This window comes from Arvicola amphibius, chromosome 3, assembly GCF_903992535.2.
Source record: "Arvicola amphibius chromosome 3, mArvAmp1.2, whole genome shotgun sequence".
NCBI classification, from domain to species: Eukaryota; Metazoa; Chordata; class Mammalia; order Rodentia; family Cricetidae; genus Arvicola; species Arvicola amphibius.
Genome location: NC_052049.1, coordinates 185,564,019 through 185,579,098, shown reverse-complemented (window position 1 = coordinate 185,579,098; position 15,080 = coordinate 185,564,019).

Sequence of the window (15,080 nt, the reverse complement as noted above, 5' to 3'; positions counted from 1 at the left end):
TGCATCTCAAAAGCCCAACCAGAGCATCACCAACAGGCAGACTAATTTCCATACAGGGAAAGCCACAGAGATGGTCCCTTTCAAAGCTCCAAGTCAAGCATTGACTGTCTCAACAGTCCTGTGGGCAAGATGAGAGACTGGAGGAGGAGGCGGAAGGGAAAGAGGAGGAGGGAGGCTGAGCCCCAGAGTGGTGAGTGAGAAGACAGGAGGAAGAGATGGATGAGGAGCCAATGAGAGGGACCGTGGGTTCCACTGAGAACCATCGATCAAGAAAGGGCCCCAGGCTGGGGAGAGCAGAGAAGAGATAGCGCTCAGGGAACCCCACACTTCCTGCCATCTCCCTCCCCTATGCTCCCCTACAGTCATCTCTGCCCACTGCCCATCATCTGCACCCACACAGCAGCGGCTGCTCTTCCAGAGGATGTGGGTTCGGTTTCCAGCACCCGCATGGCAGCTCACAACTGTCTGTAACTCTAGTTCCAGGGATTCCAACACCCTCACACAGATATATATGCAGGCAAAACACCAATGCATATAAAATTAAAATTAAAAAAAAGAAGTCAAGTGGTCTAGAGGGATAACTCAGAGGTTAAGACCACTGGCTGTGAGTGCCAGGCTAACCCCCAGCCTCCACATGGCCGTTCATAACCATCTGTAACTCCACTTCCAGGGGATCTGACACCCTCTTCTGGACCCTGTGGGCACTCCGCACACACAGTGCACATACATATATGCAGGCAAAGCACCTACGCACATAAAATAAAACCTGAAGAAAATAAGAGTGGCCAAGCAAACTGGGACAAGAGAAAGGGTTCCTTGAGTGCATGTCAGAAATTCGCAGACCTCCACATAAATTGCATGTGTGTTTGAAGGATTTTTATTTTAGAAGGTTGCTGAAGGGGCAGGCTGCTTGAGCAAGGTTGCCAGGGCAGTATTTTCTCTGGTTCCGCTCTCCAGGCACTAATGGCTGCTGCAGCTGTGGTCCAGGAGTCCCGTCTACTGCACAAGCTACACAGGGCTTGCCCTTGGCTTTGCCCCATGGTACTCTTCACAGCCATAAAGGACGCACAAGTCACAGGGTCGTGAGGGCATGTATGGGTATGTGTGCGGGTGCCCTGACAGGCCAGAAAGCGGCTCTGGATGCCCTGGAGCCAGAGTGACAGGTGGGATCCCATCACTGGGGTCCTGGTCAGAAGCAGGGTGTTTGCACCTCCTTCTCCCTGTTTTCTTCTGGTCACTTCTGTTTGTTTGGTTTGGTTTTTGAGAAAGGGACACTCTCCATAGCCAACAAGCAGAAAGTCTTTGACTCGTTGTAGACCTCAGACTCCCAAGTGCTGGAATTTCAGGCATAAGCCAGTACTTAGTTCTTTCTAACTTGTCTTTCTTTTTTTTTTTTTTTTTTGGTTTTTCGAGACAGGGTTTCTCTGCAGCTTTTTTGGAGCCTGTCCTGGAACTAGCTCTTGTAGACCAGGCTGGCCTCGAACTCACAGAGATCCGCCTGCCTCTGCCTCCCCTAACTTGTCTTACAATACAGTCTCTTAATTTCCTTTTTACAGTTTTGCACACATATATGCTGGATTCTAATAATTTTTGGCCCCCGTTGCTTTCTCTTTGCTTGCATTGAGGCTATTGTGAATGAGACTGCTTTCCTGATTTCTTTCTCATAACAGTTGTTACCGTAAATAGAACAGTTGCTGAGTTATATATCAATTTTGAACGCTGATATGTTGCTAAAATTGCCTATCAGATCTAAGAGTTTCCTTCCTCCCCCCTCCTCCCTCCACCCCTCCCACCCTCCTTTTCTCCTGATGTTCAAGGTTAAGAAAGCTAACAAGTTGCAAACTCTGCTGGAGCTCAGAGGCACTTGCTGAGCACCAGTGTTCTGTGGCAGAAGTCTATTTGGGAGTGGAGTAAGCAGCCTGCTGCAGATGCAAACCCTCAGCCTAAACGGCCTTTATAACTAGTTCACGTGCCAACACTCCCAACAAAATACCAAGTCCACCCTCTGATGTTGAAGGGGCATTCCTCCACCCGGTGACACTGCAGGCACTGGGAAACTCACAAAGGCGTACCCAAGTCCTCCAAAGGAGCCAGGACGACAGACACCTGAGGCCACATGCGTAGATGTGTTTCCAGATGACTCAAGGGCTCAGACACCAAAATAGCTTTAGTTCCAGAACACCAGAGAAGAAATAGAAAAAAAATTACATGACCCATGAACCACCCAAAGGTTAAGCCGTGCCCTTTTACTTGGGGAAAAGAAAAAAGTAGCACAGAGGGGATTTCTAGAATTTAATATATTTCAATTTTTCTAAAAATTGCAGAAAAAATACACCTCAAGGTTTAGAACAAAAATATAGTCCTCCCAACCCCACAGCCCAATTTCCAAAACCATCAAGAGTGCTGGCAAATATTGCCCCTCCTCGCCAGGAGTCACTTTCAATATTTCAAAATGCTGGGTTTTCGAGACCAGCCTGGTCTACAAGAGCTAGTTCCAGGACAGGCTCTAAAGCCGCAGAGAAACCCTGTCTCGAAAAAACAAAAAAAAAAAAAAAAAAAAAAAAAAACAAAATGCTGGGTTTATGCCATTGTTTTCATCATGGCGCCTGAAGCCACACCTGCTGTCTCTCTTAGAGGCCGTCCCCTCTTCCTGTAGCCTGGGAGGTGGTGTCAGCTGGATGAAGGGCTTTATGTGGAAAACTGTTTATTTGACATGTATGTGTGAGCACTTAAGTGTATGTATGTGCACTACGTGAGTGCAAAACCTATGATGGTCAGAAGGCCCTGGATCCCCTGAAACTGGAGTTACAGGCAGTTGTGAGCCACCATGTGGGTGCTGGGAACTGAACCCTGGTCCTCTGGAAGAGCAGCCAGTGCTGTTAACTGCTAAACTGTTTCTCCAGCCCCAAATTATCTATTTTTAATTTTTAGGGAAACCTGATAACTATCAAGTATGAAATTATAAGTCCAATACACACAATGTCAAGAACACTTAAAACTCATATTTCATATTCTCATTGGCATAAATATACTTTAAGGTCACTTGACAGGCCAAGTAGAATCCCTCTCTAGAAGGGATAGTCTAACTATAGTCAGCGAGAAAAACACGGAAAAAGGCTGAAGAAAGAGGTTTTCTGGCTAGCGTAAAAGAAGTAGCAAAGCCCTCCAGAAAGCAAGCTCTTCAGTTCTGGGTGACTTGCACTAATGAGCTATACAGTCAGCCTGTGCTATATTGCAAAAATCCTGACTCAAAAACCTAAGAACTGCTTGATTGCCCACAAAAACAGAATGCTGAGACCCTCTTGCAGAAAATACCTTGGTTGCAGAATACAGAGTAGCCATGCTGGACCAATTCTGGAAGCTTCAGTATAGCCTTTATGAGAGCTACGTTGCAGGCAGGTGGGTGACATCCCTCAGAGCGTCCCTAGTTCCTGATCCCAGTGGTGCCTCCTATGGCATCTGCACCACCTGGAACCGCTATTGGGCAAGGGTCTGGGGATGTAAAAACACACAAACACATACCCATCTTCAGTACACCCTCACCATTTCCAAGGGCGAGCTCTCAGGGATCCCTTTTCATTTCTGCTTTTGTTAATTTGGATATTCTCTCTCTGCCTTTTTGTAAGTTTGGATAAAGATTTGTCTATTTTGTTGATTTTCTCGAAGAATCAACTCTTTGTCTCTTTGAATCTTTGTATTGTTTTCTTTGCTTCTATTTTGTTGATTTCAGCTCTCAGTTTGTTTATTTCATGCCATCTAGTCCTCCTGGGTGAGTTTGCTTCTTTTTTGTTCTAGAGCTTTCAGATGTTCTGTTAACTCACTAGTGTGAGATTTTTTCAGCTTCTTTATGTAAACATTTAGTGCTATGAACTTTCCTCTTAACGCTGCTTTCATTGTGTCCCATAAATTCTGGTATGTTGTATGGTCATTTTCATTGAATTATAGGAAGTCTTTAATTTCTTCGCTTATTTCTTCCTTGACCCATTGATGATTCAGATGAGCATTGTTTAATTCCCATGGGGTTGTGGATTTTCTGGAATTAGTGTTGCTGTTGAATTCTAATTTTAAGCCATCATGATCCAATAAGATACGTGGGGTTATTCCAATCTTTTTGTATTTGTTGAGGTTTGCTTTGTTACCTAATATGTGGTCAATTTTTGAGAACGTTCCATGAGGTACTGGGAAGAAGGTATATTCTTTTAAGTTAGGATGGAGTGTTCTATAGATATCTGTTAAGTCCATTTGAGTAATGACATCTGTTAGTTCTCTTCTCTGTTAATTTTCTGTCTGTCAGACCCGTCCAGTGGTGAGAAAGGGGTATTAAAGTCTCCCACTATTAGTGTTTGGGGTTTAATGTGTGATTTAAACTTTAGAAGTGTTTCTTTGACATATGAGGGTGCCCTTGTATTTGGGGCATAGATGTTCAGTATTGAGATTTCCTCTTGATGAATTTTTCCTGTGACTAATATGAAATGTTCTTCTTTGTCTCTTTTGATTGATTTTAGTTTGAAGTCTATTTTGTTAGCTATTAGGATAGCTACCCCAGCTTGTTAGGTCCATTTGATTGGAAAATCTTTCCCCAACCTTTTACTCTGAGGTGATGCCTGTCTTTGAGGTTGAGGTGTGTTTCTTGTATGCAGCAGAAGGATGGATTCTGTTTTCATATCCACTCTGTTAGCCTGTTTCTTTTTATAAGTGAGTTGAGTCCATTTATATTAAGGAATATTAATGACCTGTGATTGCTAGTTCCTGTTATTTTAGTTTTCATTGTTGGTGATGTTATTGTGTGTGTTTTTCCTTTCTTTGGGATTTGCTGCTGTGAGATCATCTATTGTCTGTGTTTTTGTTGATGTAGCCAACTTCCTTGGGTTGGAATTTGCCTTCTAGTACTTTGTGTAGGGCTGAGTTTGTGGCTAGGTATTGGTTAAATCTGGTTCTGTCATGGAATATCTTGTTTTGCCCGTCTGTGTTGATTGAAAGTTTTGCAGGGTATAGTAGTCTGGGCTGGCATCTGTGGTCTCTTAGTGTCTGATTTTTCAAGTTTTATATGGGCATGTGGTGCGTGTTTGTGTGGGTACACATACATGTGTGTATAGAAGTCGGAGGTCATTTCTCAGGGCCCGTCTTAGTGTCTCTCGTTGACTAGGTTAGACTCTGTGCCTGTGGAGCCTCAGGGACAGCTCCCATCTCTGCCTCCCCAGTGCCCGGGTTACAAGCATGCATTACCACGCCCAGCTTCTCACCTGGGTTCTGGAATGGGTCTCAGGTCCTCATGCTTGTACAACAAACATTATGAACTGAGCCATCTCCTCAGCAGCCCCCCCTTTTAAACCCTTCCCTTGTTCTTTGTCCTCAGGACGTTAGAGGTACCACTCTCTTGTCATTTCCTCCACACCAGGACACAGGTGCTTCTGACATCTTGAAAGGAAGATTATAGCATGATGAATAAAAACCCAGAGACAGAAACTGGGGTTCAACCTGAAGGCCAGAAAAGCAAAACAGCCAGCCACTGACTCTTACCTCTATCTCAGTTTGAAATGGTGAACCTGCCTCCAAGAATCTTAGAATGGGACTGAGCTGAGACCTGTATCTTCTCGTTTTATATTTCTCTCTAGGCCTGGGATTGAAGGTGTGCACCACTACTACCCAGCCTCTATGGCAAAATAGTGTGGCTACTGGGATTAAAGGTGTGTGTCACTACTGCCTGGTCTGTAAGGTTGACTAGGGTACGAGCTCCCAGGATGTACTGCATGTAGAAGTTAGCTCAATTTGGGAAATAGCCAAGCTAGCGAAAAGATAAAAAATTATATTTTTATTTATTTTAAGGGGAAAACTCACAAAACTGGAACAAGAACTCCAAGCTCAGCTGTGCGGCGAGGGAACCACACACACACACACACACACACACAGAGAGAGAGAGAGAGAGAGAGAGAGAGAGAGAGAGAGAGAGAGAGAGAGAGAGAGGGAGGGAGGGAGGGAGGGAGAGAGAGAGGGAGAGAGAGAGAGAGAGAGAGAGAGCACCTGAACCATGTGCCAATTTTTTTTCTCTGGGTCCCAGAAAGCACACCCTAACTTGGTCACACCTCTTGAAGATAATTAGTTAACAAGGCTTCCCCATCACCTGCTCCCACAGGAGAGCCTGCTAGCATGAAAGACATCTCAACCTACATGACACTAGCCGTGGCAGAGGTGACCCACCACCCCTTCTGTGGTCTAGTGGGTAGAAGCAAGCACTAGGTACTGACCACACGGCATAGGACATCACTTAAGGGCGTGAATACCAGAAGATGAGGACGACTGGGTCTATCTGAGTCTTCCCCGACAGCTGTCTCCTGAGACTGGTTAGACACGTGACAAGAAGTCCTCATCTTGGAACTTAAGTCTCCCAATTGCTCATTCTTTCCATCCTCATGTCTTTCTGTACAGAAGTCAGGTAATTTGAGTATCAGAGCTTACTTAAGCCCATCATGTCTCCACCTGTGGCTAACCTCCCTCTCTGCTCAGTTCATCTATTGAGCTTCATATTTTCAGTCAGTGTGTGTAATTGATTCCTAGCATATCATTTGGTCATCTTCTCATTATTTAAGCTATAGTGGATGGTCTTGCATGTCACTATCATAATCCAGGACCTTCCCGTGTTTTCTTGAGCATATTTGTCTTCCATTGTTGTTCTTGATTTGTTTGTTTCGAGACAGGGTTTCACTAGGTAGCTTTGGAGGCTGTCCTCGCTCTGTAGACCAGGCTGACCTTGAACTCACCGAGATCCACCTGCTTCTGCCTCCCTGGTGCCGGGATTAAAGGCATGCACTGCCACCTGGTTCATTTTATACTCTTTATTTATGGTGTCAGCATCTGAGATGTGCCTGCGGTTGAGAGTCGGTGCTTTTCTAACTCTTATTGGTCTCATTCCGTTCTTATGCGCTTTGAACATTCATATTCCTAGGACTTTTCTCTGAGTCATGCCGGAATCTTCAGCTTGCTCCCCGCGGTTTCAATGAGAAATGTCCCTCATAGGCTCATGTATATGAACCTTGGTTCCCAGTAGATGGCACTTGGGGGCAGGGTGGGGGGAGCATATGGTTAGGACCAGGACCCTTGCTGGAGAAAACATGGCATCTCTCCCTCCCTTTGTCCCTTATCGTGTGACACGTTGGCTGTTTCATCCTCACTATGACCAAAAACTGACAAGAAGTAGCTCAAGAGAGGAAGGATTTATTTGGTGTAGTCTCTCATACTTGGAGGCCATGGCAGTGGAACCAACTCCTGTCAGTGGCAGCAAGAGGCTGCTTGCTCACATCTCTGTGGAGCAGGAAGCAGCGACAGGAGAATGCCTTTGTTGGCTTCTTCTCTCAATTTAGTCAATCCAGGACCTCAGCTCAAGGGGTGGGGCCTCTCATATTCAGAGTGCTCTAGCCCCTCCCAGGTTACTCCTCTCTGGAAATACACTCATAGACACGTGCCCTCCAAAACCACTTGTTTAATCTGGGCATGGTGGAGCTCTCCTGTAGCCCTAGTGATAGAGTGTGGGAGAGCCGCCAGCCAGACCAGCTAGCTACTTTGAGTTCTGGGTTCAATGAGAAACCTTGTTCAAAAGAACAACGGGGAAGGAGCTGGAAAGATGGCTCAGAGGTTAAGAGCTCTTGCAGAGGATCCAGGCAGTTCCCACCACTCCCATGGCAGCTCACAGCCATCTCTAATTCCAGCTTTGTGGGAGCTGATGGCCTCTTCTGACCTCTGTGGTTCTACACAAATGCGGTGCACATATATACATGCAGACAAACACTCATACACATAAATTAATCTTTATTTTTAATTTTTAAAGATTATTTGTCTTGGGCTGGAGAGATGGCTTAGCGGTTAAGAGCACTGCCTGCTCTTCCAAAGATCCTGAGTTCAATTCCCAGCAACCACATGGTGGCTCACAACCATCTGTAATGAGATCTGGGGCCCTTTTCTGGCCTGCAGGCATACATGCAGACAGAACACTGTATACATAATTAATAAATAAATCTTTTTTTTAAAAAAAGGTTTATTTGTCTTGTTTTATGTGCATAAGTGTCTCATCTGCATGTTTGTCTGTGCACCATGTTTCTGATGCCAGAAGAGGGCATCAGACCCCTTAGAACTGGAGCTACAAATGATTGTGAGCCGCCGGTGCTGGGAATCGAACCCCGGTCCTATGTGATAACAGCAAGTGCTCTTAGCCACTGAGTCACTCTCCAGTCCCTAAGTAAATCCTTAAAAAATAAAATAGTAAGCCGGGCGGTGGTGGCGCACGCCTTTAATCCCAGCACTCGGGAGGCAGAGGCAGGCGGATCTCTGTGAGTTCGAGGCCAGCCTGGTCTACAAGAGCTAGGTCCAGGACAGGCTCTAAAAAAAGGTGCAGAGAAACCCTGTCTTGAAAAACAAAAAACAAAAAAAAAACAAAAAATAAAATAGTAAGGTAATGAGCAACTGAGGATATCTAATGCTGAACTCTGACCTTCACACACACATGGGACTACATACCACACAAACATGGGCATTCATACACACATACACACAAAGACCAAGGCTAGCTGTGCCTGCAGACACACACACACACACACACACACACACACACACACATGAAAACTAGGGCTTGGGAGGGGGAGGGAAATGGGAGGTGGGGAGGAGGCGGAAATTTTTAATAAAAAATAATAATAAAAAAAGAAAACTAGGGCTTGCTGTGCCTACATACATACACACACACATACACACACACACACACACACACACACACACACACACAGAGTCCAGGTTTGCTGCGACTACAGAGGCAGAGATTTGTCCAGCACCTACAGAAATAGAAAGGACAGAGGGTTTTGGTTGAGAGGGGAAACATATGGCCATGAGGTCTGCCGGACAGGCTGACTAGTGTCCTTAGCAATGTCTGTCGTCTGTGGGTCCTGTTACATTTGGACTGAGGCAGCCAGAGCAGTGAGGACCTCTCACAATCTGGAGAGTTCCTTGAATCTAGGCCTTCGCCCAGCGTTCCCACCCTCCAGGTAGGCTTTGGAGACCACAAACTGAGGATAACCACCCCCTTCTCTCACAGCCAGCCAGCATGAAGCCTCCAGACCTGCTGACTCCTCCTTCTTGTTGAGCTGGGCTGGCTCTCCCAGAGCCTCCTCTGGCTGAAGCAATTGGCACTGAGAAAATGGCTGTGCTGGTTTCAATGGGTAACTTTATTCTGAGTTCCGTTATGGAAACATTCCAGTCAGCAATGGACCACGTGTTCAATGGTGGTTCAAAGAGATGTTATCTCCTCGTGACGTAGGTCCCTCTCAGTTTGTGTCAGGGCCACTTTGATGGTCAGATAACGACAGAATTCTTTAGTGACGCCTTTCTCAGGTAAATCCCATCTGTGTAGAACACATGACTGCATGTAATAAACAGCTGCACAGAGAATAAGAACTGTTGCCTGGGAGTGGAAATCAGGAACTGTTTTTAAAAACACTCTTTGGTCATCCAAAATTCTTCCAACCCACCACACAACTGTAGAAGAGTTGATTGAAGCCCATGTCTCTAACACATGTCTTACATATTTCTAACACATCTCTAGCATGTCTCTAACACGTCTCTAACATGTCATAACTCCAAGAGAGAAGTGGCCTTGCAATCTTTCCAGCTCTGTAGCCTAGCCCCCTGAATGTCATGTGATCCAGTTCTAGTGATGTCACAGAATAGCCAGGCCCTTAAAATTCGTTCTTAAATGAACGGTTGTTCTGGAAGAAGCTGAGGGTTGTCCTCACCTTGTCCTAATGCAGATTCGGGGAAGCACACTGGGAACATGACTGGTCCCTGAGTCCCCTGGGCCCTTGACTTCACTTCTGCTCTTTAATGTGTGGCACAGCTGAGGACATGCAGCTCACAGGCCGATGGCTGGAGGTCGATGAGTCCCTGACCTCAGCCGCCCAGGGCCGGCTTAGAGGTTTGCTTCTCAGCTCTTTGCCTTGCTGCCCATGCCTGTCTCAGTCCAGGCCTCAGGCAGAAGTTCACCTCATCGCCTCAAGGGGGAGCTCCAAGGCCTCCAGGTAGGAAATTGCTGAGTAAGGTGGGACCCACCAGGCCAGCCCTTTCCAGTTGGAGAAAGGGTCTTGGAGCCCCAAGGGCATCTGCTCTGGGCTCCGCAACCTCAGAAAAGCTACCTTGTTCCCAAGACCAGATGTTGCACGGGTAGATTTCTGATGTGGGTGACAGGGGGCCTCAAGTTATCCTTTAACTCCCTCCATCCTCGTGACTTCCTCACCTGAAAAGGAAGGTTGAGAGTTAAAAACGACAGGTGCCAACCAGAAAGAAGGGAGGAGGGACAGGGAGGGTGGGAGAAGGACATGGAGGGTGGGCGTGGAGTGGGAATGTGAGCAAGGTACAGGGATACAATGAAAATTTGAAACCCATCATTTTGAAGGGTGTTGTAATCCCAGCACTCAGAAGGTGGAAAGAGGAGGATCAGGAGTTCAAGGTCCTCAGCTGCACAGGGGGTTCCAGGTTAGCCTGATAAGTTGACCGGATGTCTTAACTGCTGGGGCTATTGTGACAAATCATGGCAGTGACTTAGAAGTCAACATGTTTTTCTGATGCTTCTGAAGCCTGGAAACCCAGGCTCCATTGCGAGCAGGCATGCTTCACTCTGAGGATGCCCTCTGTGGCTTGCGGATGGCCACACCTCGGGAGCCTCCCAGGCTCCACTGCCAGCAGGCGTGCTTCGCTCTGAGGATGCCCTCTGTGGCTTGCGGATGGCCACACCTCAGGAGCCTCTGGCATGCATCTCACAGCTGGCCTCAAACTATGCAGCCAAGGATGACCCCAAAGCCATCCATCTCCACCTTTGAGTACTGGGATTCCAGGTGTATCCCCCCCTCACCACCGCACCTGTTTGCATGGTACAGGAGACCACGGGATTCCAGGTGCGCCCCCCCCCCCCACACACATACCTGCTCACACGGTGCAGGAGATCTTGGGACTCCAGGCGTGCCCCACTCCTGTACCTGCTTGCATGGTGCAGATCATGGGATTCCAGGTATGCCCCTGACACACATACCTGCTCACATGGTGCAGGAAGGAGATCATGGGACTCGAGGCATGCCCCACCCCTGCACCTGCAGAAGATCAACCCGGAGTATGTTCACCGAGCCACGCCCAAAGTCCTAGTGTTTCAGATGGAGACCCTCACGCATGGGTAAGGGCTCCGAGCGTCTGGGAGCGAGAATGGGCTGTGAAGGGGGTGCCGAGACACCAGCGTTTCCATCCCTGGTCAGATGCCAGCATCTACGTTACAGGTAACTTCTGACTTCACTGCTGTCTTCTGATGCGTGGCATCACTGAGAACATGACAGCAGTCCAACCTCTACCATTAACCCTTGTTCGCCTCCTTAAAACTGAGTTTCAGGACATTCACACCGAAGGTCATAACTTATCCTCTGGGTATGGGTGGAGGGAACGCAGTTCAGGGCTTCTCCGCTAGGATCTGAGATGATTTTCTACACATAGTAAACAGGGCTTTCCAGAGAGTGGAGGGAGAACACTGACAAGTTAGCATAAAGAAAGCCAGCCACTCAGAAATCCTTGCTATTGGGTTTGGTGGGAGCAAGGGACAGGGATGCAGGGAAGGAGAGCTGTAAGGGACGCTGCAGGAAGGCGCAGCTCTGCACGGCTCCTGGTCCCTCTCCTGGAACACCCTCCCCAGTGAAGACATGAGGGAAGCCTCGCTCCTCAGGCCGACATTGCTCCTTCCTTTGTGCCCAGATTTCTAAACTCCCCATCATCCTGCTTGGCCAGCAGGCCTGCGTCATTGCCAAAACGTACACCAACCATGCCTTAATTACTTGGGAGTTGTTGCAGCTGTTTCGAGACAAGACCTCATTTTGTAGCCCAGGTTGGCCTCTGAGTAGCAGCAATCTCTGACTTCAGCCTCCTGGGTGCCCAACCCCAGGTATGAGTCGCTGTACCTGAGAATGAACAATTAAGTCAGGTCAGGCATATAAATTGTACCTACAAGAGGACAACACTTTCAATACCATTAAGGTGGTGGTTAATTATTATTACATAGTTAAGGCCTGTGGTGGTTTGAATGGGAATGGCCCACAGAGCTCATATGTTTGAATACTTGGACCCAGTTGGTCGAACTGTTTGGAAAGAATTAGGAGGTGTGGTTTGTCAGAGGGGGCCTGTCACTGGGGGGTGGGGAACTCTGAGGTTTCAAAAGCCATTCCCAGGGTTCTCTGCCTCCATGCCTTCTCTCTCTCTATTATCATAAATCTAAACTTTCAAAACCATAAGCTCAATTACATCCTTTCTTTTATAAGTTGCCTTAGCCACAGAGTTTATCACAGCAGCAGGGAAGTGACCCAGGCAAGGGGGGAGGGGCAGAGCAGGGATGCAGCTCGGGGGTGAGCGGTTTAGCTGAGTATGGCATGGAAGCATGTACCTAGGAGCTTAGAAGTTCCAGTTTGGGAGGCTGAGATGAGAACTTAGGTGTTCTAGGCTAGCATGGGCTACCAGCAGGACCCCATCTCAAAAGCAAGGTGAATAGTTAAGTGACAACTGAGGTTTATTTTGGAATAAAAGGCGTTATTGCTTCCGTTTGTGATGCACCTTAGTTCTTCCACCTCGAAATGCTGTAATTCAGAAGTAATTTAATCTGGGGCTGGAGAGATGGCTCAGTGGTTAAGAACACTGGCTGCTCTTCCAGAGGACCTGGATTTGATTTCCAGCATCCACACGGTGGCTCACAACAATCGATACCTCTAGTCTCAGGAGACCTGGGATCCACTGCCCTCTTCTGGCCTCTTGGGGTTCAGGCATGCATGTGGTGGTGATTGTACAGGTGAACATTTATATACATAAAATAATAAAAATAGGGTTTTTTTAAAGAAATAATTTAAGCCAGGCAGTGGTGGTGCACACCTTTAATCCCAGGACTCAGGAGGCAGAGGCAGGGAGATCTGTGAGTTGGAGACCAGATTGGTCTACAGAGCTAATTTCAGGACAGCCAGAGCTGTTACCCAGAGAAACCCTGTCTCAAATCAACCAAAAAAGAAAGAGGGAGGGAGGGCGGAAAGAAGAAAGGAAGGAAGGAAGGAAGGAAGGAAGGAAGGAAGGAAGGAAGGAAGGAAGGAAGGAAGGAAGCCTGGAAAGAGGCTCAGTAGTTCAAAGTGCTTACTGCCTTGCTGAGGTCACAAGTTTGGTTCCCAGTACCCACATCAGATGGCTCATACCTTCCTATAATTCCAGTTCCAGACGATCCGTGGCCTCTTCTGGTCTTCATTATGACACATACTATACATATGTGGCACAAACACCATGCGTGCACACACACACGCACACACATGGATGAGGTAGTTTGTTGCCTTCAGGTCCCCAAAAGCAGGCTTGCCTCCTTTCCTACTCTAAAATAGAACACTCCATGAGCTCAGAGTGCCTCTCCTAAATATTGTGTTCCTCTGTGTGTGGGTGTCCATCCGGACAGCTGTCACCACCCTGTGGGGACAAGGAAACTGGCACACGTGTGCTGACACTCATCACAGAGTTCTATCAGCTGCAGAACCCGTGGACAGGACAAGCTCACTCCTCAGCCCTCGGCAGGTGAGTCAGAGAGGCAGGCACTCCCAGTGCCAGTGTACAGTGTGTGTGCACGTGTGAGTGCATGTGTGTGTGTGCTGGAAGAAGAGGAAGTGGTCAGAATGCAGTGGAAGGAAAAAGGGGACCATCATGTTGAGAGCAAGCTCACAGACAGACCAGGAGCTGAGGAAGCTCCCAGAGTTAAAGCTGTACGCTGCGGCTCCGGGATTGCTCTTTGTGTACATGGGAGGGTGAGATGAAGACAGACAGGGGGAAAGGGATCGATGGGCACGGGGTGCTCTTCAGGCCTCAGCTGGAGATGGAGCTGTGTCAGCAATGAGCATCAATGAGACTGTTTGGCAGGAGCAGGGGGAGAATCTTGGCCAGACAGGAGCACAAGGGTGAGCTGAGTGTGTCTGGGGAGATGGCTCCGCCTGCAGACCGCTTGCCTAGTGTGTGTGAAGTTCCTAAGTTCGATCCCCAGCACCTCATCAACGAGACATGGCAGAACATCCCAGCTCTTGGCCGGTGGAGGCAGGAGGATGCTCAGGTCATCTTCAAATATAGAGCCAGGCAAGGATGCGTGGGACATGTCTCAGCAACAACAAAACAAAATAAAACAAACAAAAACATAAAAGGGGGGCTGTGGGAACGGCTCAGTGGCTAAGAGCACATAACTGCTCTTGCAGGAGACACAGCTCAGTCCCCAGCACCCATGACGGGCAGTTCACAGCTGCCTGTGACCTCAGCTCCAGGGAGATCTGAGTCCTCTGGCCTCTGTGGGCACCTGTACTCACATCCACGTATGCATAATTCAAAATAAACCTTAAAAAAGTTAGCAGAAATGAATGTGAAACGAGGTTGGGTGGGTTTGAAACAGCGGTGGATCTGGGAGGAGGTAGGTGGATGACCATGATCAAAATACAAAGTGTGAAATCCCCAAAGAATTAATAAAAATAAAAAACAAAATCAGGAGCTGAAGTGGGGCAGAGTAAGGGCAAGGAGGTGACCTGGGTAGCCCCCGATGTAGCTGCTGGGGCATAGGGAAAGGGCCAATGTCTGAGAGCCCGTGAGAACCGCTACCTCTCTGTGATCCCTTGGCCTCTGCAGGGGAAGGTGAGCAAATAGGGAGGCCAGGAGGAAGCAGAAAAGGGACTAAGGAGTGGGCTTTCTCAACCGTGAACCGGAGAGAGCTACTGACATTTTCAGTGTGGTGTTCCTACCTCAGTGGACAAAACATCCTCCTAAGAACCTCCTGTGATGTGTGCCCCTCAGCCGGGACCGAGACCATGCCGAGGTGAAAGACAGCAAGGGCACTGAGCCTGCACCCCAGTGCTGCCCAGTGAGTACCAGATGCTTTTGAAGATGGATGGAAATATGGGGGGCTTTCACAGATTGCCTGAGACCCCTCCTAATGAAAGCTTGAGACCTGACTTGTGTTCTGCTGTCCTCTGAGGCTGCAGACTCTCATCTCGCTGGTGAGGGGGGGGGGGGATGTC